The sequence below is a fragment of the Rhinoderma darwinii genome, chromosome 10 (genome assembly GCF_050947455.1).
Source record: "Rhinoderma darwinii isolate aRhiDar2 chromosome 10, aRhiDar2.hap1, whole genome shotgun sequence".
Classification (NCBI taxonomy): Eukaryota; Metazoa; Chordata; class Amphibia; order Anura; family Rhinodermatidae; genus Rhinoderma; species Rhinoderma darwinii.
Window position 1 is genome coordinate 100,626,893 of NC_134696.1, and position 21,776 is coordinate 100,648,668.

Here is a 21,776-nt window from a genome sequence, read left to right on the forward strand (position 1 = left end):
TTCTGGAGCGATCAGTCAATAAAAGAGTTCAGCTCCGGAAGAGTTAATGACTTTGCGTGGGTACTTGCCCTTATGGAGGTCTTCCTGTTTTATAGGAGAGTCCCAGACAATCTTGTAGGGATGGCAAATATGGATAAAACCTGCAGTCTGAACATTTAAACTCTTTGATGCCAGGGCGGACACAGACAGCTGAGGGCCCCTGTGCAAGATTAGTATATGAGCCCCTTATGATCCAAAATGTAATTATACAGTACTGTGCAAAAGTTTTACACAGTTGTGAAAAATTCTGCAAAGTAAGAATGCTTTCAAAAATAGATGTGTTGATAGTTTTTTTTTATCAATTAACAAAATGCAAAGTGAACGAACAGAAGAAAAATCGAAATCAAATCAATATTTGGTGTGACCGCCCTTTGCTTTCAAAACAGAATCAATTCTTCTAGGTACTTGCACACAGTTTTTGAAAAGACTTGGTGGGAGGTTGTTCCAAACATCTTGGAGAACTAAGCGCAGATCTTCTGTGGATGTCGCTTCCTCAAATCCTTCTATCTCTTCATGTAATCCCAGACAGACTGAAGGATGTTGAGATCAGGTCACTGTGGGGGCCATATAGTCACTTCCAGGACTCCTTGTTCTTCTTTACACTGCAGATAGTTCTTAATGGCAATGGATGTTTGGGGTCGTTGTCCTTCTGCAGAATAAATTTGGAGCAAATCAGACACCTCCCTGATGGTATTACATGATGGATAATTATCTGCCTGTATTTCTCAGCATTGAGGACACCATTAATCCTGACCAAAGCCCCAACTCCATTTGCTGAAATGCAGCCCCAGACTTGCAAGTACCCTCCACCATGCTTCACTGCTGCCTGTAGACCCTCATTATTGTACCTCTCCCCAGGACCCTCCACCATGCTTCACTGCTGCCTGCAGGCCCTCATTATTGTACCGCTCTCCAGGACCCTCCACCATGCTTCACTGCTGCCTGCAGACCCTCATTATTGTACCGCTCTCCAGCACCCTCCACCATGCTTCACTGCTGCCTGCAGGCCCTCATTATTGTACCGCTCTCCAGGACCCTCCACCATGCTTCACTGCTGCCTGCAGAGCCTCATTATTGTACCGCTCTCCAGGACCCTCCACTATGCTTCACTGCTGCCTGCAGACACTCATTATTGTACCGCTCTACAGGACCCTCCACTATGCTTCACTGCTGCCTGCAGGCCCTCATTATTGTACTGCTCTCCAGCACCCTCCACCATGCTTCACTGCTGCCTGCAGACACTCATTATTGTACCGCTCTCCAGGACCCTCCACCATGCTTCACTGCTACCTGCAGACACTCATTATTGTACTGCTCTCCAGGACCCTCCACCATGCTTCACTGCTGCCTGCAGACCCTCATTATTGTACCCAGGGGCGTAGCTAAAGGCTCATGGGCCCCGATGCAAGAATTCTTACTGGGCCCCCCCCCCGCAAACTTCTCATGGCCGACGGTCCGCAGCTTTCAGCTGCATCGCTGGGTCTCTTAAGTGACCCAACAATGCAGCACTAGCAGCCGCGGCGTCACTAAGGCTGGGTTCACACACCCTATTTACGGACGTAATTCGGGCGTTTTAGCATTGAATTACGTCCGAAAATGCGGCTCAAAAGCGTTGGCAAACATCTGCCCATTCATTTGAATGGGTCTTACGATGTTCTGTGCCGACGGTCATTTTTTTTACGCGCCGCTGTCAAAAGGCGGCGCGTAAAAAAGACGCCCGCGTCAAAGAAGTGCCTGTCACTTCTTCAGACGTAAATGGAGCCGTTTTCCATGGACTCCATAGAAAAACAGCTCCAATTACGTCCGTAATGGACGCAGCGAAAGACGCCTGCACATGCCATGACGGCTGAAATTACGGTGCTGTTTTCTCCTGAAAACAGCACCGTAATTTCAGCCGTAACGGACGCTGCCGTGTGAACATACCCTCAGGGCTTAAAATGTCAGGGAAATAGCCCCAATACATATGTGTCCGCCCAAAAAAAAGTGTGTATATGAGACAGCATAGCATATCTATAGCACTACGACCCTATAAACTATGGATAGGATTAGATACAGTGGCTCAGCAGACAGTATCACACAGGATAGGATTAGATACAGGGCCCAGCTGGCTGACATTGCGGCTCCAGCGCTGGACCCAGGACAGTTAAGAATAATAATTTTGCTTCTTTATGTGTTACTGATTATTTTTGTGTGTTTGTGTTTTTTTACAGGTTCGGTTTGTTGGACTTCGGATACGAGGACTTCAATGACGGCGTTTTTTTTTATTCTCAATAAAATGGTTAATGGGGGTTGTTTTTTTATTTCAATAAAACATTTTTTCTATGTGCTTGTATCTTTTTAAACTTTATTATCACCGCCTTAGTAATGGCCGCCGACTGATTAACAACCTCCATTACTAAGGCGGGGCTTACTGTTAGCCGGTGCAGAGGCCAACACTAACCTCCATTATTACCCCGATACCCACCGCCACCAGGGGTACTGGGAAGAGCCGGGTACGAACCAGTACCCGACCATCTGTAGTGACGGGCAGGCACCGGGGTGGCTGCAGGCTGGTAGTATTAGGCTGGGGAAGGCCAAAAACAGTGGCCCATCCCACCCTGGTAATGCTGCCTGCTGCTGCTGTGTTGTATCTGGCTGGTTATGAAAATTGGGGGGGACCCCACATCGTTCTTTCCAATTTTATTTAATTTTTTTAAATGACGTGCGGTCCCCCCCATTTTTCATAACCAGCCAGATACAATAAAGCAGCAGCAGGCAGCATTACCAGGATGGGAAGGGCCACTGTATCTGGTCTTTCCCCTCCTGATAATACCAGCCTGCGGCCACCCCAGTTGCCGACCATCACTACAGATGGACGGGTACTGGATCGTACCCGGCTCTTCCCAGCACCCCTGGTGGCGGTGGGTACCGGGGTAATAAAGGGGGTTAGTGTTAGCCTCTATACCTGCTAACACTAAGCCCCGCCTTAGCAATGGATGCTGTCAATCAGCTGGCGGCCATTACTAAGGCGGTAGTAATATAGTTTAAAAAAAAACACAAAGACATAGAAAAAATATTTTATTGAAATAAAAAAAAAACCCACACAGCCCTCATTAACCATTTTATTGATAATAAAAAAAAGCTGTCATCGAAGTAGTCCTGGAATCCGACGTAGTCCAACGACCGAACCTGTAAGAAAACACACAAAAAATGATTAGTAACACGTGTGTTAGGCTTAGATACAGGGCCCATGTGTGATACTGTCTGTGGGACCCTGTATCTAAGCCTACCACAACGTAGGCTTAGATACAGGGTCCAGCAGACAGTAATCTTATACAGTATAAGATTACTGTGTGCTGGGGCCCTGTATCTAAACCTACAGTGTGGTAGGCTTAGATACAGGGCCCAGCAGACAGGATCACACATGGGCCATGTATCTAAGCCTACCATGTGATTGGCTTAGATACAGGGCCCAGCAGACAGGATCACGCATGGGCCATGTATCTAAGCCTACAGTGTGGTAGGCTTATATACAGGGCCCACCAGACAGGATCACACATGGGCCATGTATCTAAGCCTACCATGTGATTGGCTTAGATACAGGGCCCAGCAGACAGGATCACGCATGGGCCATGTATCTAAGCCTACCATGTGATTGTCTTAGATACAGGGCCCAGCAGACAGGATCACACAATCTGTGATCCTGTCTCATGGGCCCCCTAAGCCTGCAACATCGTAGGCTTAGGGGTTGTGCAGTCCCTAAACATTGATGGCCTATCCACAGGATAGGCCATCAATAGCTGATGTGTCTCCCGGGACCCGCCAATCAGCTGTTTTGAAGGGGCCGCAGCACTCGTATGAGAGCTGCTTCCCCTTTATTTCACTACTCGCTCACACTGTGAATCGCCGACACGGATTCACAGTGTGACCGGAATGAAGTGACAGGAATGAAGGGGAGCAGCTCTCGTACGAGTGCTGCGGCCCCTTCAAAACAGCTGATTGGCGGGTCCCGGGAGTCGGTCCCCGCCAGTCAGGGCTAACCTTACCTTCCTCTGCAGCCGCGGCGGGAGTTCTGTTGTCTCGATGCTGTGCGCGGCGCATAACGCTGTGACGTCATGCGCTGCACACAGCGCTTGACGTCAGGACCTCCGCTGCGATCCGGAACCAGGAAGGTAAGTAAAGTATGTTACTATAGTAACAGGGGCCCGCGGCCCGAGTTACTATAGTAACTTTTTATTGATGTGGTGCGGGGGGCCGTGGGCCCCCCTGGCTTCGGGGCCCGGTCGCAATTGCGACCGCTGCGACCCCTATAGCTACGCCAGTGATTGTACCGCTCTCCAGGACCCTCCACCATGCTTCACTGCTGCCTGCAGACCCTCATTATTGTACCGCTCTCCATTACCCTCCACCATGCTTCACTGCTGCCTGCAGACCTTCATTATTGTACCGCTCTCCATTACCCTCCACCATGCTTCACTGCTGCCTGCAGACAATCATTATTGTACCGCTCTCCATTACCCTCCACCATGCTTCACTGCTGCCTGCAGACCCTCATTATTGTACTGCTCTCCAGGACCCTCCACCATGCTTCACTGCTGCCTGCAGACCCTCATTATTGTACTGCTCTCCAGGACCCTCCACCATGCTTCACTGCTGCCTGCAGACCCTCATTATTGTACTGCTCTCCAGGACTCTCCACCATGCTTCACTGCTGCCTGCAGACACTCATTATTGTACCGCTCTCCAGACCTTCAGCGAACAAACTTCCTTCTGTTACACCAAACATTTCACATTTGACTCATCAGTCCAGAGCACCTGCTGCCATTCTTCTGCACCCCAGTTCCTATGTTTTTGTGCATAGTTGAGTCGCTTGGCCTTGTTTCCACGTGGAAGTTATGGCTTTTTGGCCACAATTTTTCCATGAAGACACTTCTGGCCAGACTTCTCCAAACAGTAGATGGGTGTACCTGGGTCTCACTAGTTTCTACCAGTTCTGAGCTGATGACACTGCTGGACATCTTCCGATTTTGAAATGAATTAAGTATGATGAGTTTTTGATCTGCTGCTCTACTTTTCATTGGCCGATCACTTTATCTAAGCTCCTCAACGTTGCCCATTTCATTGTGCTTCTTCAAAAGACCTTGAATATCACATCTTGAAACCCCCGTCTGCTGTGAAATCTTTGCCTGGGAGAGACCTTGCTGATGCAGTACAACTACCTTATGTCTTGTTGCGGTGCTCAGTATTGAACCTGTGACATGACACTGTCTTCCACAACCTCACCTTTGTAGCAGAGTTTGGCTGTTCTTCACCAGATGTAAGCCTCCTACACAGCTGTTTCTGTTACAATTAATGACTTGTTTTCGAGCTACATATGAAAATGATGATCAATATAACCTGTTTGGTATAATTGGTAAATCATACACCTGACTATAATCCTACAAAATCCATGACTGTGTGCAAGTCTAGAAGAATTGATGCTATTTTAACCCCTTCCCGTCGTAAACAACTTTCAGATTTTAATTTTCGTTTTTTCCTTCCCACCTTCCAAAAGCCATAACTTTTTTATTTTTCAGTCTATATAGTCCTATGAGGGCTTGAGTATTGCGGGACGAGTTGTAGTTTTTTGTAGCACCATTTATTGTGCCATATAATGTACTAGGAAACGGAATAAAAATTATTTGTGGGGTAGAAAATTAAAAAAACCAGCGATTCCTTCATTGTTTTTTGCGCTTCGTTATTACAGAATTCACTGTGCAATTAAAACAACATGTTACCTTTATCCTGCGGGTCAATACGATTACGGCGATACCAAATATATATTGTTTTTTCTATATTTTGCTACCTTTACAAGTAAAAATCGAAGTGTAAAAAATGTAATTTATTTTGTGTCGCCAAATTCTGAGCCGTAACTTTTTTATCTTTCCGTAGATTACGCGGTATGAGGGCTTTTTCATTGCGGGATAAGCTGTCGTTTTTAATGATACCATTTTGGGGCACGTGTGACGTTTTAATCACTTTTTATTTCATTTTTTGTGGGAGATGAGGTGACCAAAAAATAGACATTCTGGCGTTTACAATTTATTAATTTTTTTACGGCGTTCACCGCGCGGGTTAAATAATGATATATTGTAATAGTTCAGACTTTTACGGATGTGGCGATACCAATTATGTTTATTTATTTTTTTACAATGCTCTAGGGAGAAAATGGGAAAAGGTTTTTTTTTTTTAACTTTTCATTTTAATATTTTTTTTTACATAAAAAAACACTTTATTTTACAAATTTTTCCTTTTTCTGGGGTCTTCAACCAGCGATCATTGGATCGCTTGCACGATATACTGCAATACCAAAGTATTGCAGTATATTGTGATTCTGACAGGCCAGAGTCAGGGCTTAATAGGAGCACAAAGATGGCGGACCTGGGGGCCTTCATTAGGCCCCCAGGCAGCCATAGCAACCATCGCCACCCTGCGATTGCATTGCGGGTGGCACGATGATCTGCTAGAGGGGGGCCCCTCTTTTTCTAACGATTTAAATTCCGCGACCGTGACATTTAACGGGTTAAACGAGCGGAATCGCGCTCGAGCGCGATCCCGCACGGTACTGTGAAGTGACGGCTGTAACATACAGCCGACAGCCGCATCGTATGGAGCAGGTTCATTCTGTGAGCCCGTTCCATACTTCCCCTACCCGGCTATGACGTATGGATACGTCAAATCTCGGGAAGTGGTTAAAGGCAAAGGGTAGTCACAACAAATATTGATTTGATTTAGATTTCTCGTCTGTTCATTCACTTTATATTTTGTTAATTGATCAAAAAAAATACTATTAACACGAACACGACTCTATTTTTGAAAGCATTCTTATTTTGCAGCATTTTTCCACAACTGCCTGAAACTTTTGCACAGAACTGTAGATCACCCACTTATGCTTCTATCAATCCATCAGAAATGGTTAGCCATAAAATGTATCATCGCAGGCATTTAACAGAGAGAAGAACAGTGGGCCCTCTTACCTACAGCCGCACAGGTCGCACCAATGTTATGTCCGCCACTGCTTTGAGGCTATGTAAAGTGCTACGACCGTCTCTGCAACCATTTGTTTTATATTGTTCCAATGCAATCAAAATAAAAAGTGAAGCAACTTTGCAAACAGTCCTTATTAAAAATGTCCTTCCATTTCTGTATACAGCTCCTATGCAGACTGATGTGTATTCTGATTCAGTAGTCACGTGTTAGGGTATGTTCACACGGACAGTCAAAAACGTCTCAAAATATGGAGCTGTTTTCGAGAGAAAATAGCTCCTGATTTTTAGACGTTTTTTGTGCCACTTGCGATTTTCGCTGCATTTTTTACGGCCGTTTTTGGAGCTTTTTTCAATCGAGTCTATGGAAAACGGCTCCAAAAACATCCCAAGAAGTGTCCTGCACTTCTTTTTCGCTGCCGTTTTTTTACGCGTAAAAAAAACGCAGCGAAAAACGCTCCGTCGGAACAGAACGCCGTTTTTTTCATTGAAATCAATGGGCAGATGTTCGGAGGCTGCTTCCGTTTTTCGGCCGTTTACGGCCCGAAAAACTGCCGAAAATAGGCCGTGTGAACATGCCCTTACTCTCTTCCCCTTGCCGAGTGGAGTAACACATGACCAGATCAGATTACACATAGGTCTGCATAAGAGCTGTATACACAAAACAGTAGATGTGCAAAGTTATTTATTTTCTTAGATGCATTGCACCAATAAGAAAAATAGTTTGCAAAGGTGGACGTACCCTTTATAGAGAGACTCATGTTTCCTTCCGATCCCACCTGACAGTGTACTCTGACTTATATGGAGAAAATGTAGACAAGTCTGAGGAGTCTGGAAATGTTGGTTTAGTGGAGTTTCTATGTGATTATGAGGGTATGTTCACACGGCTTATTTTCGGATGTTTTTTGGGCCGTAAACGGACGAAAAATCGGAAGCAGAACGTCTCCAAACATCTGCCCATTGATTTCAATGAGTAAAACGGCGTTCTGTTCCGACGGGCCGTTTTTTTACGCGGTCGTTTTGCCCCTTTGGTCTGGTACGCTATTGTTTGAGAGCCTTGCCGGTTCCTTCTACCCATGAGGGGGGTAGTCACAACCTGAGCAGGGCAGTCACATGTGCCTCCCCATAGTGCTTACGACCCTGGCTCCACCATCTAACCAGAGGTGACGTCTGCCCCATATATGCATTATAATGATAAAGTATTCATTTGTATATCATGCCGCCTGAATACAGGAAAGTGCAATGATAGCACCTTATAGCGCTGCCATTAAGTTATAGCGCTGCCATTAAGTTATAGCGCTGCCATTCAGTTATAGCGCTGCCATTGAGCAGCTATAGTGCTGCCATTAAGTTATAGCGCTGCCATTAAGTTATAGCGCTGCCATTGAGCAGCTATAGCGCTGCCATTAAGTTATAGCGCTGCCATTAAGTTATAGCGCTGCCATTGAGCAGCTATAGCGCTGCCATTAAGTTATAGCGCTGCCATTAAGTTATAGCGCTGCCATTAAGTTATAGCGCTGCCATTCAGTTATAGCGCTGCCATTGAGCAGCTATAGTGCTGCCATTAAGTTATAGCGCTGCCATTAAGTTATAGCGCTGCCATTAAGTTATAGCGCTGCCATTGAGCAGCTATAGCGCTGCCATTAAGTTATAGCGCTGCCATTAAGTTATAGCGCTGCCATTGAGCAGCTATAGCGCTGCCATTAAGTTATAGCGCTGCCATTAATTTATAGCAGGGGTGGGCCATACAAAATTATTAGCTTAAAAATGACACTGCTATTATTTGGTCAAACATTTAAGTAACTCCCCCTAATGTGATGGCCCCCTAAACCCCGTTCTACCTCTCTGTGTTCCGGCTGATTTCTGACCACGAAGAAGAAAACAGCATAGCTCGCTGAGCTGCGCTGTTTCCTTAACTACCATTTAGTTCTACGCTTTTTTTCGTCTTCACGGTCGGAAATCACAAGTTTCAGCCACAACACAAAGGGGTAGAATGGGCTTTAGGGGTCCTGGTTCTAGAGATAGATCTGAGACCTGCACCTATCTGACATATTCTGTGGATATATCATAAATGTTCTTGATGGAAAAAAACCCTTTAAGTCACCTGATCTCACTTCATGCGTTTAGGACAGGTCCTATGTCTACACTACAGCTACATTTAGGCCTCAGCTAAGTTTCTAAATTGTAGGTCAGGACTAGGAGGACGGCAGATGGAGCCAAGTACTGTCATTCACTACTAGTGAATGAGGATGTGGCGGTCTGAGTGAGGAGGTCAGTGCGTGCCGGCCCGGGAGTAGACCAGTCCGGTTACCTGATCTCAAGTCAGGTGACTCAGGTCAGGTGACTGGACCAATCCCGGACCGGCACGCACTGGCCTCACTCAGAACGCCACGCTCCTCCTGCTCCTAAATGTGAGCACGGCGGACGAGGCCAAGCAGGGATTGACACGGCGGCAGCGGCTCCGTCCACCCTACTCACTCACATTTAGGAGCAGGAGGAGGACGGCGGTCTAAGCCAAGTATGTCGGTGGTCTGAGTGAGGCCAGTGCAAGCCGGCCCGGGAGCAGTGAGGTCAGGGGGGTGCTGTGACGGGAGTGGACCACTCTGGTCACCTGACCTCACTTCAGGTGACTCAGTTCGAGTGACCGGACTGGTCCACTCTCGGGCTGGCACTCACCGACCTCACTCAGACCGCCGCAGCCATTCTTCGCCCTCCGCCTGCTCCTAAATGTGAGTGAGTAGGGCGGACGAAGCCAAGCACCGAATGACGCGGCAGCGCGGTCTGAGGTCAGGTCAGTCGAAATGATCTCGCGGGTCTTATACTGATCTATAGGCTTCCCAGAAGTTGGGGCCCAATTTCAGTTGTTTCATCATCCTCCAGTGTATATAGAGGATGCAGTAGATCAATCTAATGAGTATGAGTGACTTCAGGGAGAAGAGGCGATGGCATATATGTAAAGACTGTGGATGATGTAAACATTTCCACAACCAATGGGTTTGAGGGTGGTCACTAATAAGATAAACAACAGTGAACAACCATGGAGAGCGGTCACAGCTGCGCCCTCCTCCTTAGAAGGGTCTTGTTTTAGCATTTTTCTGTTAGAACCTGTTGCCATAAATTAGGGACAGGCGGGACAATAACAGAACGACTGCTACTTCTCCAGTCCACATGGAAAGATGTATAGATGTGGAAATAGAAAGGATTTATATGTGTTCTGTGTCTTATGCAATAATAAGCTATAAATGATCATAATGACGAGGTCCAGCTCCACGTATCCAGCAGCTTCATTCACTACAGGGCAGAAGAGAAGCGTCTAATTGGGCAAAGATGGCCGTCAGTCTCTGGCGCTGGGGCGCTGCTTGTCACGTCAGTATATGTGTGTAAGGGTTAATCATTGTAATGGAAAGTTCAGCAGCTTTCTAATTCTAAATTTTGTTTCCCTTCCTCGCTATTTTCAAGATCTCTGCTTGCTGAAAGTTTGTATCCGTCAGGACGTAACTATAGGGGTGCAGACGGTGGGTCTACGAGACTGAGGGGGGCCCAAAAGGTTTCTCTTCCCCATATGAGGAGACCAGTACTATAAATGAAGCATGATAGTTGGGGGCCCTGTTAGTTATTTTGCATTGGGACCCAGAAGTTACAAGTTACACCTCTAGTTTCCAGTCTAGAGTTTCTCTGTACGCTTAACAGGCTGATACATATAACCTATACTGGTACATTGTAACAAACTATCAGAACAGGAGAAATGCTGACAGGTACAATTGCAACTGGCCACCCTATAAAAATGAATCGGAACAATGAGGGGAACAGGCTGAGCCACCGATAAGGTTCATTTCAGACTACCTCAGACTCCAATAGACAATGCAGCTAAGTTGGAGTCACCGATCGTACGTGTAAAAAAGAAACGGCAGCCATTACTGAAGGAAATAAATAGCAGGTAAGCACCACCCAAACTGATAGAGATATTTAGTTTAATGCTGGCTCCTACCATCCCCAAGTATATGTAGGCTTAGTCCCAGTTCTGGGTGTATGTGCAGCGTAGGTTCCCACCTTATAGATGTTGCCTTGTCGTGGCAGGTGGGCTCACACAATTTGATCAAAATGTGCACTAAAAACCTCCCTATTGTAAGTAGATCGCTTATTGGGTCAATCTACTTCAAAACTGAGAATCCAGGATCTATGACTTTCTGGAAAAACTCCAGATACGTGAAATCAGACAGAAGTCGTAGGGGCCAGACCTGGCGGGTAAAGGGGTCTGAGGATGGGCAGATAGTTCACTGATCAGTAACGCTGGTAGGACAACTACTCCACTACTGTCTGCCCGCCATTGACATAAAGCCGGCCATACATATGATATAATCCCATCATTTATTTATTTTTTGTCCAACAGACCACGTGCCAACTCTATGGACTGGGCGATACTGGAAAGAAGAGGAGAAGGTGAATTGATGGAGTAGGAAAAAAGTTGAGGGCTGAGGTCAGCGACACGATAACCACCCCCTTACATACGAGCTGTATAAATAGGCAGCACCTGCGGCTTCCAAAAAATCCTGGACATTTTTCTTTTTATATTTAGTTCCGCTTTAAGACGTGAGTCACTTCATTGCGCCGCTTCTAACTTTGATGTTATGACCCCCGATAAACCGTCCGCAGGGAGTTGGCTGCTCGTGACAGATTATTCAGCGCTCAAAACTCCAAACCATGCCATTAACCCCTTAATGACAGAAGATAATAGCGCTGCAGGTAATAAACGCACCGCTATCACCCCCCCCCCCTGAATACTTAATATACATGACCCCGTCCTTATAGACATCTGAGGCCACCTCGCCCGCCTCCACACCCGGGATGCAGAATAAAAACTAGAGTCACTGCCAAGTGGGGGGGTCACTAGATGATGATGATGATGATGATGCAGAAATGCCGGTCCTAGAAGAATGACGGAATGCTTTTGTTTTTCCTTGTTCACTTTAACCCCTTCCCTCGCAGTAGATTTTCAGTTTTTAATTTTTATTTTTTCCTCCCCACCTTCCAAAAGTCATAACTTTCTTATTTTTCTGTCGATAAAGTTGTATGAGGGCATGCTTTTTTGCGAGACGAGTTCTAGTTTTTATGGCACCATTTATTGGACCAAATAATGTACTGGGAAACGGGAATTTTTTTTTTATTGTGGGGTGAAATGGCCAAAAAACTGTGATTTTCGCCATTATTTTTTGGATTTTCATTTTACAGCATTCATCGTGCGGTATAAATGACACGTTAACTTTATTCTACAGGTTGATACGATTACGGCGATATCTGGCTTATATTGTTTTTTTTAATGTTTTTACCACTTTAAAAAAAAAAATAGCAGTTGTTGCGTTTATTGTGGCGGAATAGCAGCGATTCCGCCGCAAAAAAACGAAACTCCGAAAAAAAATCCTATACTTACCCAGAAGTCTGTGTTTCTTCCTCCAGGCCTGCCTCCTGGAATGATGATTCATCCCATGTGACCGCTGCAGCCAATCACAAGCTGCAGCGGTCTCCTCGGATGCCAGCAATCCGGCTTAATGCTGCAGTTTTCTGCAGCGGACATTCCGGGAGAAAAACTGCACCACAGTTTGGTGCGTTTTTTTGGCTGGAATTCCCTGCGGCCACTGGGGCGGATACCACGACCCAGTACCAAATGATCCACTGGCCGGTATTGGTCCGCGGCCCGTTGTTTGGGGACCACTGCCCTAGGGGACTTGAAACAGCGATCGTTGAATCGCTTGCACTATATACTGCAATACTAATGTGTGGCACGCAGCTCAGAGAATCTTGTCAAGGTCTTTACTTGTGAAGCTCTCGTGGCACATTAAGGACATAGGGAAATCTTCACGTTATGAGCTGAAGAGGCGCAGCAACGTGCAAAGTTGTTCCTACCCTGTAAGTCTTGCCTGCCCTCCTCGTTCATTCTAAAACAAGTAGGGCAAAAGGAGCAAATGCCCCTGGGGCCTTCACCATGTAAGGACCTCCACCACTCCTCAGTGTGATTCATAGCAGGGGAAAAATTCAAGTTCGTTGTGTATCAGCATCTGCAGACCTTATAACTCTGATACTTGTGCGCTGCGTGACATTTGTAGATTGGAATTTTTCGGCACCTCATATGAGTCCCGTTAGGCTACGGTATAATGGTATCATATTAGCACTGCGTATATTTATTTGGGCACTGTATGGCCTCATGCACACCACCGTGCATTTGCGGACCCATTCATTTCTATGGCCTCACGCACCCGACCGTGGTTTTCACGGATCCGTGCCGGGATCCCGAATCCGGACCCGCAAAAACTCAGGACAAGTCATTTTCCGGATTCGCGGCTTATTTTTTTGTTGTGGATCCATGAATCCTGACGACACAGGGATGCACAATGCGGTCAAGTGGACGAAGTATTATTTGGGCAATGTACGGCTGTATTATTGGGGTCTGGCACGGTGGTAGTACTATATGGCGGTTTGTGAAGGACCTGGCACTACTCTTTGTATTATATTGATTTATTTTATATCAGATCTGCAGCTTTAATTTTTGGGGATTTTTCTCATCTTTTCCTTGTGGACTACCCCGTGTCGCTGAGGAGCCCAAGCATTACTTCGATTTTATTTTATAAGTAAATTTAGGTGGAGTTCCCCTATAATGGACTAAAGTAAGGAGGCTGATCCCTTATAGAGAACGTTGTACCCCGATTTCTACCTGGAGCGGAGACATGGCAGCCGCTGGCAACTTTTATAAGCCGTCACCTTTGACGCAGCCACAAGTCTGCCTCTCTTTGCTGCTAAGTTTAACAAACTTTAAAGTGCCCCGTAATTAACCCTTCAGACTCCCATTCGATGGAATGCGCCGCTACCACCAATGTGACCCTGTCCGGATCGGTCTGTCTTGGATTGAAAAAAAAAAATCTACTGTAATGTACTGTAAATCCGCCATGTCTGAACTTACCGTTACAGGGTTAGGACTCAGTTTATAGGTCACATGTCTGACAGGGTGGAGCTAAACTGTAGTCTGTCTCCCAGGGCAACCAGCAGAAAATCGACAGCAGCTTTAGATGTGACTGGAGAGTGAGACATGCCAATGACTCTAAACCGGTACAAGATCAGTGAATTAAAGTATCTACAAAGTTGCTGAAAACTTTATGTCGATCTCAATGGTTAAATGTGGAGGTGCAAATATGTCATACACGCAAGGCAGGCAAGATTTATATCAAATCGATAATTTGAGTGTCAGTGTTGTTATGGTTATTCCGATATATGGATTCTGCATTAGACATCTTGTATGTTCTCCCTATAGACTTTACAATTACAGAGCTGATGTACTGTACACAATATAACCTGCGAGTCTTCAGTATGTGATTCAGTAGACTGTGCTGCCCTCTAGTGGAGTCTAACAGAAGATCCTCACCCGAACGCTACTTACTGTGTGACCCAGATTAGTCTGGGAATTATCTGTGGGCCCTATGGCACGAATGAACAATATGTTATCCAGTTCTATTACCGGCAGAAATAAAACCGTAACAAATGTGAAATAATAATTAAATAAAGAATTAACATGCGTCGAATCGAAATAATTTACGACTTACACTGAAAATGTTCAGTTCACAGAAACGCGTCGGGTTTGTATCTTATGGTAATGTGAGGTTCAATGGAGGGCTGGCTGCCGGGCAAGGAGCTGCACGTGGTACTGGAAAGACTCTTTTCAGGACTCTAAATCTATCAAAATATTTTTGTTTTTTGACATCCCATAAATTATAGGTGATTTACAAAATCCACTTGAATCTCGGATAACCCCTTTAAATATACTGATTGTAGACTTGAAAGGGTTAATTGTGTTTCTTGGTTAGGCAGCGCTGAATATAATGGAGTTGTAGTGAATATAAGAGAAACCGGGGGCAACCCTGACATCCCTTACACCTGTGTGACCGGATTGTTATCCCCCAGTCTAAAGAAGTCCTAGTGGGTTGTACTGATGACATATCAACATCTCTGCTGCCTGTCTCCAGGACTAATGTTAGGATTTTAAAGGGTATGTCCACTTTGAGCACTAATTGGTTTATAAATATTTTACGTAAATATAATTAATATAAGAAATGAGTAACTGTACAAATACATGACATTACTTATCCTGTACTGATCCTGTGTATTATACTCCAGAGCTGCACTCACTATTCTGCTGGTGGTGTCACTGTGTACATACATTACATTACTTATCCTGTACTGATCCTGAGTTACATCCTGTATTATACTCCAGAGCTGCACTCACTATTCTGCTGGTGGAGTCACTGTGTACATACATTACATTACTTATCCTGTACTGATCCTGAGTTACACTCTGTATTATACTCCAGAGCTGCACTCACTATTCTGCTGGTGGAGTCACTGTGTACATACATTACATTACTTATCCTGTACTGATCCTGAGTTACATCCTGTATTATACTCCAGAGCTGCACTCACTATTCTGCTGGTGGAGTCACTCTGTACATATATTACATTACTTATCCTGTACTGATCCTGAGTTACATCCTGTATTATACTCCAGAGCTGCACTCACTATTCTGCTGGTGGTGTCACTGTGTACATACATTACATTACTTATCCTGTACTGATCCTGAGTTACATCCTGTATTATACTCCAGAGCTGCACTCACTATTCTGCTGGTGGAGTCACTCTGTACATATATTACATTACTTATCCTGTACTGATCCTGAGTTACATCCTGTATTATACTCCAGAGCTGTACTCACTATTCTGCTGGTGGAGTCACTGTGTACATACATTACATTACTTATCCTGTACTGATCCTGAGTTACATCATGTATTATACTCCAGAGCTGCACTCACTATTCTGCTGGTGGTGTCACTGTGTACATACATTACATTACTTATCCTGTACTGATTCTGAGTTACATCCTGTATTATACTCCAGAGCTGCACTCACTATTCTGCTGGTGGAGTCACTGTGTACATACATTACTTATCCTGTACTGATCCTGAATTATATCCTGTATTATACTCCAGAGCTGTACTCACTATTCTGCTAGTGGAGTTACTGTGTACATACATTACATTACTTATCCTGTACTGATCCTGAATTATATCCTGTATTATACTCCAGAGCTGCACTCCCTATTCTGCTGGTGGAGTCACTGTGTACATACATTACATTACTTATCCTGTACTGATCCTGAGTTACATCATGTATTATACTCCAGAGCTGCACTCACTATTCTGCTGGTGGTGTCACTGTGTACATACATTACATTACTTATCCTGTACTGATCCTGTGTATTATACTCCAGAGCTGCACTCACTATTCTGCTGGTGGTGTCACTGTGTACATACATTACATTACTTATCCTGTACTGATCCTGAGTTACATCCTGTATTATACTCCAGAGCTGCACTCACTATTCTGCTGGTGGAGTCACTGTGTACATACATTACATTACTTATCCTGTACTGATCCTGAGTTACATCCTGTATTATACTCCAGAGCTGCACTCACTATTCTGCTGGTGGAGTCACTGTGTACATACATTACATTACTTATCCTGTACTGATCCTGAGTTACATCCTGTATTGTACTCCAGAGCTGCACTCACTATTCTGCTGGTGGAGTCACTGTGTACATACATTACATTACTTATCCTGTACTGATCCTGAATTATATCCTGTATTATACTCCAGAGCTGCACTCACTATTCTGCTGGTGGAGTCACTGTGTACATACATTACATTACTTATCCTGTACTGATCCTGAGTTACATCCTGTATTATACTCCAGAGCTGCACTCACTATTCCGCTGGTGGAGTCACTGTGTACATACATTACATTACTTATCCTGAACTGATCCTGAGTTACATCCTGTATTATACTCCAGAGCTGCACTCACTATTCTGCTGGTGGAGTCACTGTGTACATACATTACATTACTTATCCTGTACTGATCCTGAGTTACATCCTGTATTATACTCCAGAGCTGCGCTCACTATCTGCTGGTGGAGTCGCTGTGTACATACATTACATTACTTATCCTGTACTGATCCTGAGTTACATCCTGTATTATACTCCAGAGCTGCACTCACTATTCTGCTGGTGGAGTCACTGTGTACATACATTACATTACTTATCCTGTACTGATCCTGAGTTACATCCTGTATTGTACTCCAGAGCTGCACTCACTATTCTGCTGGTGGAGTCACTGTGTACATACATTACATTACTTATCCTGTACTGATCCTGAATTATATCCTGTATTATACTCCAGAGCTGTACTCACTATTGTAACAAATGTAACCATCAGGCACAATAAATGTGTTGTATTTATACACTCCTCAACACCAAAAATCACAAGCCGTAAGGTTTTGCAAATCGAGGAAGTAGCAGGTGTCGCTAAGATCTGCAAATTATCAGGCACCGAGCTCCAATCTGTGGCATGTGAGGGGCATAAAAGTCAGATTGAAAGCAAAATTTGGATCGCGTGGTCGGGATGATTGTGCGATGCCTCCTGTTTATCGACGTGCCAGTTATTGGCACTTGTCACAAACTTAGACGGACAGAATCCTTGAACTGAGAGACCTTGGTTTATCACTCTGGTAGAGAACTACGCGCCGAGGCCGAGATGTCAGCGCTGTTCAACGCTGTGTGTACCGGAGGTTGGGAGAACAACAACGAATGAGAATGACAGCAAGAGGTGCGGGGAGGTGAACCTCTGCACGGACGGATCGTCTGATTGGACGAATGGCACCTAGTGATTCATTCTGTACTGCAAGTGAAATTTGACGTCACATCCCAAGCCTAGGGCGGCAACCAGTGGCGACACAGAACATCAGAAGGCGTTTACAGGACATTCGGCTACGAGCCAGACGTCCATTGACCACACGCCACCGCTATCAAAGGCGATCATGGTGCACAGCAAGACGGCAATTGAGTCTAGAATGAAGGTCTATCGTCTTCCGCGTTGAGTCCCACTTTTGTCTCAGCCGCAATGATAGCTGGACATTGGTCTGCAGACAACGTGGGAAACGCCGTGAAGAGGCCTTCACAAGGAAACGCCACACCAGTGGTACCGCCATTTCTCCAAAGTTTCCCAAAAGCCATTTTTCAACAGGACAAAGCCGGGCTGCATGTTGCTCGTGCTGCTGTGAGCAGCCTGCGTGGCCTATACGTCCTACCGTGGCCTGCAGCGTCTCCGGACTTGTCTACCATCGAACACATCTAGGACGTCATTGGTTGGCAATTGCAATGATTGGCGTGACCAAGTTCATTCAGCGTGGCATAACATTCCTCAGACAACTATTAATAACCTCATTGACAGCGTGCCAAGGCGTGGAATGCGTGAATTTCTGCACGTGGCGCTCGATATTGCATAAATCTAAATATTTCGAATATTTTGATCATTTGCATATAATTAACATGTCTATGCATCCTGGGATTTCCACAATTCCAAAACTTTTCCTTCTTGGTGTTGCAATTTCAATATTGAGGAGTGTAAGATGACCTCACTTCTATATATTGACATGATGTATATTTTATTTGTACAGTTTAGAAGTGAGCAAAGATGAGAACAAGAGTGTGATGAAAGCATATGACTGCATCTATGTACTAGCGGGATCTTTAAATATTGTACATACCAACTTATAGGAGTAAGGATTGCCTTGTCCTCTGTCTAACCTCCTGTCACATAACAGCGGCGCAAGTGATTGCTGAAATGTAATATAGATAAAACGCGTCAGTTCATGTAATGAGAATGTATTCTTCTGATACCTGAAAAAAAAACTAATTCCCAGCATACGGCTCATCCCTGACACCGTATCAATGTGTTATTTAACCTTACCTTACTCAGAGGGGTCAGGGATGCTGCGAGTAACTTAAAGGGGTTATGTATGGAGCGAAATGTATCAGCAGCGCATACTCCTTGCAGTTTGCGAGTACACTCGCTAATATACATTCTGGTCCCCTGTCGTGCGGATTCTGAGATTTTCATCGATTTTTATAGCACTGGCGGGGGACCGGAAGTCTAGTTTCACCGTCTTCCTTTATGACGATACGACTCTTCGTCATGTGACCGACCCCGCTGTACTCTATGTAATCGCTGCACTTCTGCTCCTGCTTGTACATAGATTATAGTGAGGCCGGTCACAGGATGAAGGGTCGTATCGTCATGAAGGAAGATTGTGCCATTAGGGTATGTTCGCACGTAGTGTTTTCAGGCGTATTTCGTGGCGTTTACGCCTCGAAATACGCCTGAAAAAACGGAAGCGGAACGCCTACAAATATCCGCCCATTGATTTCAAAGGGAAATACGGCGTTCTGTTCCGACATGGCGTTTTTTTACGCCTCGTTTTTCAAAACTGCCGCGTAAAAAAACGGCCGCGAAAAAGAAGTGCGTGTCACTTCTTCAGCCGTTTTTTGGAGCCGTTTTTCATAGACTCTAAAGAAAAACAGCTCCAAAAACGGCCGTTAAAAACGCAACGAAAAACGCGACTTTAAAAAAAACTTCTGAAAATTAGAAGCTGTTTTCGCTTAAAAACAGCTCCGCGTTTTCAGACGTTTTTGAGTTTGTGTGTGAACATAGCCTAAGGGTCAGTTGACACAGAGTTTTTTTGGTGCTGATTTTGAAGTGAAAACCGCGTCAGAATCAGCACCAAAAAACGCCCAAATCGGCCCTCATTGATTTCAATAGTAGGCAGAGGCGTTGTTTTTCTCGGGCAGCTTTAAGCCACTCACGAAAAAAAAAAAAAACAAGCGGCATGCTCGTGCTTCAAGCGGTTTCCACCTCTGACCTCCTAATGAAATCAATGGGAGGCAGAAAAAACCACTGGCACTCGTTTTGAGCGTTTATTGCAGCGGTTTTTCCCAACGGTTTTTGCATTAGATTCACTTTCCGCAGGCAAAAGGGCCAAAAAAAAGCATCCAAAAATGCTGGCAATTAAAGCGTCTCTGTCACCCCATTATAAGTGCCCTGTCTCCTATATAATGTGATCGGCGCTGTAATGTAGGTGACAGTAATGCTTTTTATTTAGAAAAACGATCTATTTTTACCACTTTATGAGCGATTTTAGCTTCATGCTAATTACTTTCTTAATGCCCAAGTGGGCGTGTTTTTACTTTAGACCAAGTGGGAGTTGTACAGAAGAGTGTATGACACTGACCAATCAGTGACCAATCAGCATCATGCACTTCTCTCCATTGATTTAGTCAGCGCATAGTGACACTGCGTTGTTCACTCTCTGCTGTCTTATACTGACACATTAACGTTACTGAAGTGTTTAGACAGTGAATAGTCATTCCTTCCAGCCAGGACGGGATGTCTATTCACAATCCCGGCACTTCGGTAACGTTTCTGTGGTACTTACAGCAGAACAAGCGTAATCTCCCTGCAACCTGTCATTTACAGCGAGATCTCGAAAGATTACGCTTGTTCTGCTGTAAGTACCACAGAAACGTTACCGAAGTGCCGGATTGTGAATAGACATCCCGTCCTGGCTGGAAGGAATGACTATTCACTGTCTAAACACTTCAGTAACGTTAATGTGTCAGTATAAGACAGCACATAGTGAACAACGCACTGTCACTATGCGCAGACTAAATCAATGGAGAGAAGCGTATGACGCTGATTGGTCACTGATTGGTCACTGATTGGTCAGCGTCATACACTCCTCTGTACAACACCCAGTTGGTCTAAAGTAAAAACACGCCCAGTTGGGCATTAAGAAAGTAATTAGCATAAAGCTGAAATCGCTCCTAATGTGGTGAAAAATTATCGTTTTTCTAAATAAAAAGCATCACTATCACCTACATTACAGCGCCGATCATATTATATAGGAGACAGGGCACTTATAATGGGGTGACAGCCTCTTTAAAGGGTAACTAAATGTTTGATATATCAGAAGTTTGGATTGGTGGCGGTCCGAGCACTGTGACCCCCTCTACTTGCTAAAACGAAGCAGCAGCAGGTCTGGTGTGAGCGCTCGGCCGCTTCGTTTCTGTTCGGCTTTTTCCAGAAAGTGCGGGCTCATAGACTTTTGACACGTTACTGTTGATTTTCAATCGTTTTTGAAGCTGAAAATATTGATACAATGAAAAACAGCGCCAAAAAGGGCTTAAAAAGTGACACGCGCTCCTTTTACGCGTAGTTTTTTTAAAAGGGCGGCGTAAAAAAAACAGCCCCGTCTGAACAAGACACTGTGTTCCCCATTGAATTCAATGGGCAGATGTTTGTAGGCGTTTTTTTCGGGTGTATTTCGAAGCGTTCACTGGAATACACCTGAAAACGCTGTGTGTGAACATACCCTTATATACTGAACTGTAAAGTTGCCCAATTTTGCTGGGCATGGACCGTCTTGTATTTGCTTTTCAGGAGTCTGGGGCAGCTGTAATGTCGCTCATGTTCGTACAAGGTGTTTTATATATATATAATATATAGTTACAGATATACATTATATGTCCTCCGTCCCCATGTAATAATAATTCACCATAACCCGCCCCGTGCCCGGTCTATGTGACGATCCTCACACACTAAATGGCGCTTACCAAGCCGCCCTAGTAACAGCTATTCGGCCAATAGCAAAGCGAGTTCTCTTAACTCCTTCACCGCCTGTTCAGCCTGACGCAGACCTCAGGAATTTGCCCTCCCTAACAAACGCAGAGGCAGTTTAGAGGTTAAACGGCGTAAAATACGCGTCTGGTGACGTCACCACGCTTTCTGCGTAGAACCCGT

General features: G+C 44.9%; 1 long non-coding RNA gene across 1 annotated transcript; it reads right to left on the reverse strand.

Annotated features, from left to right (window-relative positions):
* Positions 1 to 389: 389 nt before the first annotated feature.
* On the reverse strand, positions 390 to 21,749 carry LOC142661636 (uncharacterized). The gene is made up of 3 exons (XR_012850776.1): positions 21,590 to 21,749; positions 18,688 to 18,759; positions 390 to 688 (listed from the first exon to the last, which is right to left on the reverse strand). It is a non-coding gene; the product is annotated as an uncharacterized LOC142661636 (long non-coding RNA).
* Positions 21,750 to 21,776: the final 27 nt, after the last annotated feature.